At 42.9% G+C, this 10,117-nt stretch overlaps 1 long non-coding RNA gene across 1 annotated transcript; it reads left to right on the top strand.

Annotated features, from left to right (window-relative positions):
• Window positions 1-5,324: 5,324 nt before the first annotated feature.
• LOC146180354 (uncharacterized) lies at window positions 5,325-9,102 on the top strand. Its single transcript, XR_014700849.1, has 4 exons — window positions 5,325-5,586; window positions 5,669-5,829; window positions 7,359-7,510; window positions 8,736-9,102. It is a non-coding gene; the product is annotated as an uncharacterized LOC146180354 (long non-coding RNA).
• Window positions 9,103-10,117: the final 1,015 nt, after the last annotated feature.

Genomic DNA, 10,117 nt, shown 5'->3' with positions numbered 1-10,117 from the left:
GACGGGGATATTATGCTACAAAAACTGGCCACTCTGTATACACAACGCCTGATGATACACAGGGCACTGGAATCTTGGAAGAACGCTAAACTTATCTTAATTCATAAGAAAGAGGATACTAAAAACCTGAAAAATTATAGACCAGTCAGCCTACTATCCGTTATGCATTTACAAGGTACTTACTAACAACAGAATCAGGGCAACCTTAGAATTTAAAACAACCAAGCAATCAAGCAGATTTTTGGAAATGCAACTCTACTATCTTTATCTATACTATCAGCCAGTTGATAAAAAAATTGCTCTGTATATAACTAGTCCCCATACATAGCATTCATTAATATGAGAAAGTATTTTATTCAGTCAAAACCTCAGCAGTTGCGCAGGCATTATGAAATCATGGTGTTGAGCCATACCTTATCTTAATTCATAAGAAAGGGGATGCTAAGGACCTGAAAAATTATAGACAAATCAGTCAACTATCCGCTATGCACTTACAAGGTACTTACTAAGGTATCTGCTAATAGAATCAGGGCAACTTTAGAATTTATTCAGCCAAAGAATCAAGCAGGTTTCTGGTACTCTACCATGTCTATCCATACTATCAGTCAGATGATAAAAAAAAATACTCAATATACTATTACTAGCTCCCAAACATAGCATTCATTAATTACGAGAAAGCTTTTCAATCAGTCGAAACTTCAGCAGTCACATAGGCTTTATGAAATCAGGGTGTTGATGAGCCATATGTGAAAGTATTCAAGTATATCTATAGTGGCTGCACAGTAGCCAAGAAGAAATAGGCAGAGGAAGGATATGTACTAGGGAGGCAGCATGATCAATGGTAATGAAGGGTAACCATTCAGATTCCAAGGGAAGGAAAGCGTAGCAGGAAAAGCAGAAAATTAGATAGTTCGCAGGGGATGCGCCAAGCACAGCACTGGGTTAATTGGAAAAATATGAAAGATGGCTTAGCCCAGCAGTGACTGTAGTCCAGCTGATAATGAATGAATGAATGGGAATAAATAAATGTGATAATTGCAGCATGGTTGCCTTTGAGCACAGAAAACGCACCTCATTTGGCCTTTAGCATTTGGATTGTGACAAGAGGTATGCGTAGGCTACATCTGGTCTTGATGGCACCACGTTGCGCAGATGTTCGTGCTGCCTACAGGATTCACATGATGCTATGTTTGTGAGCCTAACCCGAAACTACCCCAGATGTTGCGTGCTCCCCCACCACCCACACCGGTGGACTGTGCCCTCTCTCACATACGTGGTCTGGTGCACGTTTCAGTATGTGCATGTGCAAACCTTCGAGCTCACAGTATAATTTTCGCTCCAAATCGTTACGAGCCAACAATAAAATTTTGTTACAATGATTCTGCGGTATAATTTAGTTACGCCGCTATACTGATGCTAGAAATTAAGTTGATCCTGGATATATCGAATTAATGGTTACATCAAACTCTTGGAATATCCCCTTAAAAATCCAAAGCAAAAGTAGAGGAATGGTGTTTGGTTTTATCGACCTCTAGTTAGGCCCTGAAACAATTGATGCATCGAACTTCGTGCCATGCCCTGGGAAGGAACACTTTTCTTTATGGCACCTCCAAGATAACTTTTAACTTGTGAAGCTGGGTCTGCTGCACGGCCTTCGGCACCTGTGGGCAGCGCTAACGCTGCAAAACCACTTGAGGGGATAAGCGTCGAGAGCAACTGAAAGTGCCCTTTGGTCTGACATGCTAGTTTTCAACATGTCACTGCTGTCATGTGGGGAACCAAAAATTGATGCATCGATGGTATTTCAGTGAAGCCAGCTTTGCTATCCAAAGATTTGTGGTGGCACTCTCGTGTGCTTTGTTGCTGATCTAGAGGAAGAAATGAACCACACCTGCTTAATCTGAGTTATTATTATGTTCACAGTTCCCTATTAACTGAATTACACCTTTTTATAATAAGCGACAGCTGCTTTGCGACGCATTGCCCACAGTAAACCCAACCCCATTGGCACTTGTGTCATGAGACGTAAGCCTCCGACGCACCTATCTTTGAGTTTATGGCACTTCATGCTTTTCCTGCGCATAATTGTCATAAAGCAAAAGCGACACACAAGTGGTACACGGCGAAAAGTTTAGCTTATCTGCCAAAGGTCATCACTTGACAAAGGTTGCACTTGTAGGGCCGCTCGCCTGTGCGAATGCGCACTGCTTAGTCGCTTCCTTTACTGAACCTCCTGTTGTATTGTGTGCACTGATATTTAGTCTTGCCTGTGTGGGAGCAAAGATGACGTTCAAGGTTGCAATTCCTTGAAGCGTCCTGGCTGGCTGCCACCGTGTGTTTTCTGTTAGCATTTGAAGTCAGTGTGGATATCTGTGGCAGGACCGCACTCAGGACACAGGAGCCGGCAGTTTCATCCTGATGAAGCGGGCCTGCAGGATAGAGACTGCACACGGAGCCCTAGACAGCGGGTTCCACTCAGCAAGAAAACCACAATAAAAGATTTCCCCCTCCTCCTCCGGGTTAATTTTGTTGAGGCACCCGTCACTTCCAGCTAGCATTAGCAGCCTCACCTGCAAACTAGGAAACACCACAAGTTAGGGCCAAGTTAGAGCTTGTTAATTTATCAAAAAAAGCTGCAGCACAAAACCAACATTCACTATGAGAGATTATGCAACTAACAAATGCTTACATTTGCCTCACAGCATGACATTAGAAAAAAAAAAAGTAAAACAACCAGTAAAAACAATTTCACTGTGGCTAAGTTAAAACTTAGCAATACTGAGGCAGTGACTCCGTTATAGTCCATCCAGAACACAAAAACAAAGCGCATTAACACTTCATAAGTCTGAAAATTATGACGGGTATTAGACACAAGCCTCAACTACAGATCTAGAGCAATGTTCTTCAAAGCCATTAATTTGACAATTGCAATAATGACAGACATGTAAACACAGCTGTGTACAAAGAACAGTAACTACAACTTTACATAAAAAAAAGCCTACCAACTTCGGTGGCAATGAACCCTCAGTAAGATATTTTTTGTTCATGTTATGGATCTAGGCTACGCATTATCAGTGGTACTTTGTGCTTAACGCAGTTTAGAAAAACAGACACAAAATAATACGAGCCAGCTGTTAAGACAAGTCGCACTCCAAATAGGTGGGCTGTGAGGGCACACAGAACAGGGCTTCTTTATCTGAAGCAGACGAGCCATTCCAATACTTTAAAGAATGGACAAAAATACAGATTGTGGTTTTTCATGCCACCAGTCATTTCAGTGTATACAAATGCCAACCATGCCCAGAAGCCCCCTCCGAACATTGGCACACATTCCAAGGTATTTAGGACTAACTGCTGCACTGGAGTAACAACAAAGACGCTGTTGGAAGCCCACCTCTAACAAACATATGCGAAAAGAACAACTTTATTATTGGCACACTGTCAGCAGATTATTCAACCATATTATTTGGTCAAATGTTGTGTGTTTCACAATCTAGGGTGCAAAAAAAAATGGCCACTTGACTGAACATGGAACTCAGCAGACCACTTCTTTTAGCATATCAGCTGCAGGCCATAAAAACAAGAAGTAAGGGTTAGAACGTCTTGAATAGAAAAAAAAAAAAAATTACCAAGGGACGAAAAACATATGAGGTGTACAATAAAAGTTGATAAGGCAACAGCTAGCACAATAGAAGAACCCTTGTTGAGATGAATCCTTTGAGTGCATGAAGTTCCATGTTATCCTTCAAAAGGGAATTAATCCATGGCGAGGATGCTTAAATTCGGGCTTATATTGCTCACATTTGTATTGGCTATTATGTGAAGCTAGGTGCAAAGAGAAGTAAGCGGTGAAGCCTAAAATTTCTGCAATGAAATTGGAATTACCTACCAAGATGAGCAACAGCAAAAGGCACAGTTGGAGTTGTAAGTGACCAAAAAGCAAGCAAGCTTTTGAGCCACTGCACGCGTTCTCATCCCATCTCCTCAAAGAGCAAGTACAAACAGCAGCACATCAAGAATTGCCACTCACACCTTCATCTTTTCACTAGCTTCATTTCACAAAAAAGTGAGGACACTGTGATGCCCATCCCATAAGGTTACAGGAACAAACCGGCCATTGAAACTTGGCAGCCAAGACCAAGACCGACTGAAATACAGACCTGTACAGATAGCACTGTTCTAGAGCGCACCTTTTAGTTCATAGCCTTCGCCACTAGGGAACGAACACTACAGGTAGCCTGGCACTACTGTAAACCTGTTAATAAGAAGGGTCTATTAGTTCTGTCATTTTTCTTCGTCGTTATAGTTTAATTATTTGTCCACGCTGTAATGCACAAGCACCTGTTCTGCGCATGTGCAGCGAGTCTCTGCAGTGTCGTCGAACAAAGCGGAATCGCAGTATGTCTCTGGCGAGAGAAAAGCATTATAAAAATAAGCACTCTCCGCTAAAATACAAAAAGGCAAAATTTTTGAAGTATAACTCGGGCAAAGATTATTTTTTTTTTAATTTAGGTACAGTTTGTTTATATTAATTTGTGATTTGATGATGATGAAAATGACAGACGAACAGGTCAACCATGCGCCCTCAACGGCGAGAAAGGTAACGAAAGTTGGCGCACGAGGTCCCATAGGACACTGTTTTCTGTGCAGGTCTGTATTTCAGCCGGTCTTGGCCAAAACACCCATGAACAAGGTGCTTTCCAGTGGGAAGAGCAGACAAGTGACAATGACACGACAACCATGAAATGACACAAAGCAGATTTGCACTCCATTGAAAGTGTGAACCTGAAACAAAAAATGCACATCCTCTCTAGGGATAGAGCTTCTCTTCTCAATCATTTTTTTTATTTTTCCAAAAGCATTTGGCATGAAGGAGCAGAAAACTTTGGGGATGGCAACACTGAAGTTTTAGGTAAAATGTAACCAGCCAGGATAAACCTCAAAATAGGCCTCTAATGGCAAAGCTTAAAGGGGTCGTGAAACGTTTTCCGGAAATTTTGCACGGCTTAGTTAAATGGAATCCTTGTCCTGCATCATAAAATATACCTCGATTCGTTTCATCGCCCGCGTTGATTTAATAGCGACAAAAACAGAATTTCGGTTTCCTAGCGCGCGTCCTCCTCAACTCAACAGATACGTCATAGCGCTAAGCCAATGAGAAGCTCCCGTTGCCGGAGCCTGCTGAGCCAAAGTTGACCAAGCTCGGTGTATTTTAGAGGTTCTAATTGTGCCCTACTCTACGCTCACGCAGGGTTTTTTAATATGGCCGACGCCTAGGTTCATAGAGTTAATACAAAGACTCTTTGTATTAACTCTATGCCTAGGTTCCTCCGTGGGTTCCAGCGTCGCTGTGCTGCTATAGTGAACTAGAATATAGTCGCTACTGTTAAAACATGGTTACATCGTGGGCTTTGAGCCTTACGCCGACGCAACTTTTCGGGTGCCAGGTCGGCGAAGATGGACCCTGCGAGCGACCGGTACAGTAACACTTGTGTCGAGAGGCCGCGGTAACCGCGGCACAACTCCGGCTTGCAGAAGCTCCGACCGTCAGCCTCCCGATCCCAGCCGTTTCGGAACTACGCATTGGTATGTATGTCCGAGTCTTGCAGCCTAGCCTACGTTTGACCGTTGCGAGAGTGCGCAATCGCTAACCGAAGCTTTCGAACAGGTGCAGCTGCGGGCGGTGCGTGCCGATGCCGACTGCTCTTGAGAGCATCTGGCGAGATCCCGGCGGCGACTACGTAGTTGAAGCAGCCGTCTGGGTGTTACAGATCATCCGCATTTACTCCAAATGCTTCTTGATCATGGACTGCTAGTCGAGAACACAAGGTAAGAACCTTGAGCGAAAGGCGAGATAACTTGAACAAGCGGCACCTGTTTTTCATTTTCTCGAGCAAGAAATGCTGTAATGAAATCTATTGCGGAAGGCAGTGTTAATAAAATAAAGCTTCCCCTTTAACGTTACTTACCTGCGATCATCTACACTGTCTACAGTGTTGATATTGCGCCACGTTAGCGCGAACACATCGCTGGTTTTCATATTTTTCTTGTTTTCGTAGAAGCGCATGAGCATGACGTTTCACCATGCAGATTACTGGTTTGCTTAATTCCATGCACGAGTAAATGAGAAAACACGCATCATCTGATAGTGTGAACTTGCTAAATGGAAAGGGCATGCACATTGATGTGAAGTAACGAGGGGGGGGGGGGGGGGGGGACGCTGTCCGGACACATTTGCTTGTTTTATTAGCCAGGTATGACCTTCAGCAAGTGCAGCACTTCAAAACATAAATACATAAGGAATGCCACAAGAAATGCAGTAAATAAGTACAAAAGCAATCTCATATCGGAGGACTCTGTGCTAAGTGAAATTGCATGCAGTGAAGTAGCCTGTCTCCTGCGGAAGCCGTGGGAAAATGCACTAAAAAACGACACAGAAAAGAAAAACACACAGAGCAGGACTGGCTTCTGCAGACGATCACTAACTAGCCGACAACTCTTGTTATAGCCTGTCCCCACTTGCTGCCAGAACAATCACCATACCAGCACTCAAAGTTTTATTTGCTAGTTTTTTTTTTACCCACTTGCATTAGGTGAGTGTTGTATAGTGTGCAAATATAATTAAAAAAATTGACTTCACTGATACCATCATCAACACCTGCACACAGTAAACCTCTCCAAAATGTTTTGACACTGACATTTTACATGTGCTGAAATGTAACAACCAAAAAAAAAAAAAAGAAAGAAAGACGTTCTCCCAAAGGCCAGCACACCGAAACTTCCACAGTTTGAGTAAGTGTTGGAAATTTTACAGTTAGCAAATGAAGTTATAGAGTAGTTTTGCGGCACTTGCAGAAAGTTTGGCACGTGCCGTGTTGTGGGACAACTGAGAGCTGTTGACAGAAGTGCACTTGTAGTTTATGGCTCCTTCGAATAGAATGACTCCATGCACAGAGCTGCTTAATGCATAAGTCGCATACTTAACATCTTCGTGCTATGCGGATGATATCAGCGTGGACATTGACAACGGCCACAACACTAGTATAGAGGGTGTAAGACGACTACCAGGTTTTGTCAGTCAAAAGCTGCATTGCCTTCAGGCATTATTTTGCTGCAGTAGCAAATTGTGATTGCACTTGAGTTCTAATATTGGGTGGGTCTCATTCTCTCTCAATCACCTGCAGCAGAATTCAAAGTTTGCCATACTTCCAGGGAGAATAAATTGACAGTGAAAGTTACACTGTACAGCTTCTGTTAGACGGGAATTAATTGTACAGATGCATGAATAACTTTCAAATTTGTAAAAGACCTAAATCATATTGCTGAAAAGTGAATATTGCTTTTTCTCTTGTCAACAGGAGGCACCACTACATCTGCTACAGCCAGCTTGCGCACTGGCTTTGGGGATGCCTCGGCAGACATCACAGTAAAGTCCTCCCTATTTGTAATGCAAGCCAAATAAGGGAAAGGTTTCCATCTGACAGTTACACTGGTTTCCAGTTTGCGCAAGGTTTGTAGAGTCATCACCTTATTCATTCTGAAACAAGCCGGAAAATATGAGAAGAGAGAATTGCAGGACAGCTGGACTAATAACTGGAATTTTACTAAAGGATAGAGGCAAAAGAAGACTTGCACAGAGATGCACATGTAAAAAAGGCCCCAAAAGACTGTTGACCGATTTCTTAGCCACACACACGTCCTTAGCCTTTGCAGTATAGTGTGCCTTTGGACTTGGATCTGTGGCTTCCCTTTTGTAACGAGTGGTTCGTGACCATAAGGAATTTGCTTTTTTTAGATTTTGATTTTTTAGACCCTTTCTGCTTTCCACGCTTTCACTGCTTTGGGGGTTTTTCGTGCACGTGCATTTCTGTGCAAATCTTCTTTTGCCTCTTTCCTTCAGTAACATTTCAGCTGTTAGTCAAACTTTGTCTTGTGCTCCTCTCACGTGTTTCGTCTTCTGGCTGGTTTTAAGATGAATCAGTACCAACTCATCCAGTTGTTAGTCTTGTTGATATCACTAGCCTGACTGCACCCACTGCTGGGAAAATGCTTCTCCCATATCCATCCGAATAACCCGATCCTGTGCCAGGTGCATGATTCTCGCAAACTTCCTAATTTCATCTGCTTGCCCAAGTTTCTGCCGCCCCCTGCTAAACTTGCCTTCCCTTGGAATCTAAAAGACATATATAGGCTCACTTAGAATGAATTTTGTGTACTCACTCCCTTCCTTTACCTTTGACGGGTAGAATTTTTCTTCTTTTGGAACTGACCGCAGATACATCAGCTGCATCCATATGATCCCCGCAGACTTCCTAATCTCATCTGTCTGCCCGAATTTCTGCCGCCCCCTGCTACGCTTGCCTTCCCCTGGAATCTACAAGACATATATAGGCTCACTTAGAATGAATTTTGTGTGCTCACTCCCCACCTATACCTTTGATGGGTGGAATTTTTTTTAGCACTGACCGCAAATGCATCATAATTGTGCAGTTGTGTATATACCTGCTTGTATAGATGTCTCTCCCATATCTATCCAAATAACCCGATCCTCTGTCAGCTGCATCCATCTGATCCCCGCAAACTTTTTATCTGCCTGCCTGAGTTTCTGCTGCCCCCTGCTATACTTGCCTTCCCTTGGAATCTACAAGACATATATAGGCTCACTTAGAATGAATTTTGTGTACTCAGTCTCTAACTATACCTTTGTCGGATGCATTTTTTTTTTTTTTATTTAGCACTGACCTCAACACATCATGATTGTGAAGCTGTATATACACATTTGTATATTTAGGAGAGAGGAAGACAGCAAAGAAGCGTGAATAAAAGATGTCTTGCTCTAGGTCAACTTCCTTCTAGCCTAAAAATTTTGTATGCACTGATGAACCTGCGGCCAACCAATAAATTATTTTGAAAGCAACATGTCTCTAACACTCATTTGGTAACATTAGATAATGCCCAAATGTACTACAAAGTGGTGGTCCTTGTGGCACTGACAAACCTAGATTTTCTAGTTGCCGCGTTCACCTTTACACGACCTCGAAAAATAGTGGCTCATGGGGAATAGAAAAATCAAACCGTTTTCTGCAAAAGCTGCTTTGAAAGGTGGCCACTGTTTTCAGCATTTTGCTGTCTCATTCAGAAGCAAGGAAGCATAATCAGCAATCTGTAGACATGCATACAATAATATGTGCCTTATACTTTGAAATGTACCAGACTTTAACCAGTCATAAAACAGCGTGCTGAAAAGGTATGTATAGTAAAGCCTCCTTCGTTGATGATACCCGTAGTTTGCATGAAAACATCTGCACTAGAACCTGCATGACGTTGAGTTAATTGGCCTGCTGGTTGAATATGCCACCAAAATGCTGGTAATACAATGAACTTTGTCGGTGCTGGGGTCAAGTCTAGAAATATAAAGTTGGGATGATTTAATTGTGAAACCTTGCTGCTGAATTCACTGCAGGCTAGAATGTAACAGGATTAAAGGGCAGCTGTAGACGTAAGGGCAGTCCACATTGTCACGGCATCTTATGCGTCCTAGTACACATATCTACATACCGTGCATGTTTTGCTAGTAAACAATGTAACCACAGATTTGTGAAGCTCCAAGAATGCTACACTGATGCTGTCTGAGTAGCTGCTTGTGTCGCTGAATATTGTGAAAGCCTTTTGATGGAACGAAAACTGCTTGGTGAATACTTATGCAGAGTGAGGTTGGTCAGGAGCGCAGGTGATATGTACACCCTCGCAATTTAACCATACAAGCACAGACTGTATGATACTCATACAAATTGAAAAATATAAGGGAAGGAATTGAACTGAAGACTTCGCGGTTCGACAGTCCAAACTTCTACTACATGTGCTTTGGGCTGTGTGTGCTAGCCCGCCTGCAATCTGATTGCCCGAGCCAGGAAAATGGTACACACCCATATGAGCACCACTCCCAGTACTGTTTAACATGTACATAGAAGTGCAAGTGCTTGGGATAAACCTTGGCTGCCGCAATGCACCTCAAACAATGGCATGTTAGCCAGAATAGCAGGTTGGGCTTGTTGGTTTTCCATGCTGAGGTAACAGCGCAAAATGTGGACGGGAGCACAAGACGAGAAGACGATGA

Source organism: Amblyomma maculatum, chromosome 9 (genome assembly GCF_055883805.1).
Source record: "Amblyomma maculatum isolate TAMU_Amacu chromosome 9, ASM5588380v1, whole genome shotgun sequence".
NCBI classification, from domain to species: Eukaryota; Metazoa; Arthropoda; class Arachnida; order Ixodida; family Ixodidae; genus Amblyomma; species Amblyomma maculatum.
The sequence above is the reverse complement of the archived record's forward strand: the minus strand, read 5'-3'. Positions and strand labels throughout refer to the sequence as shown.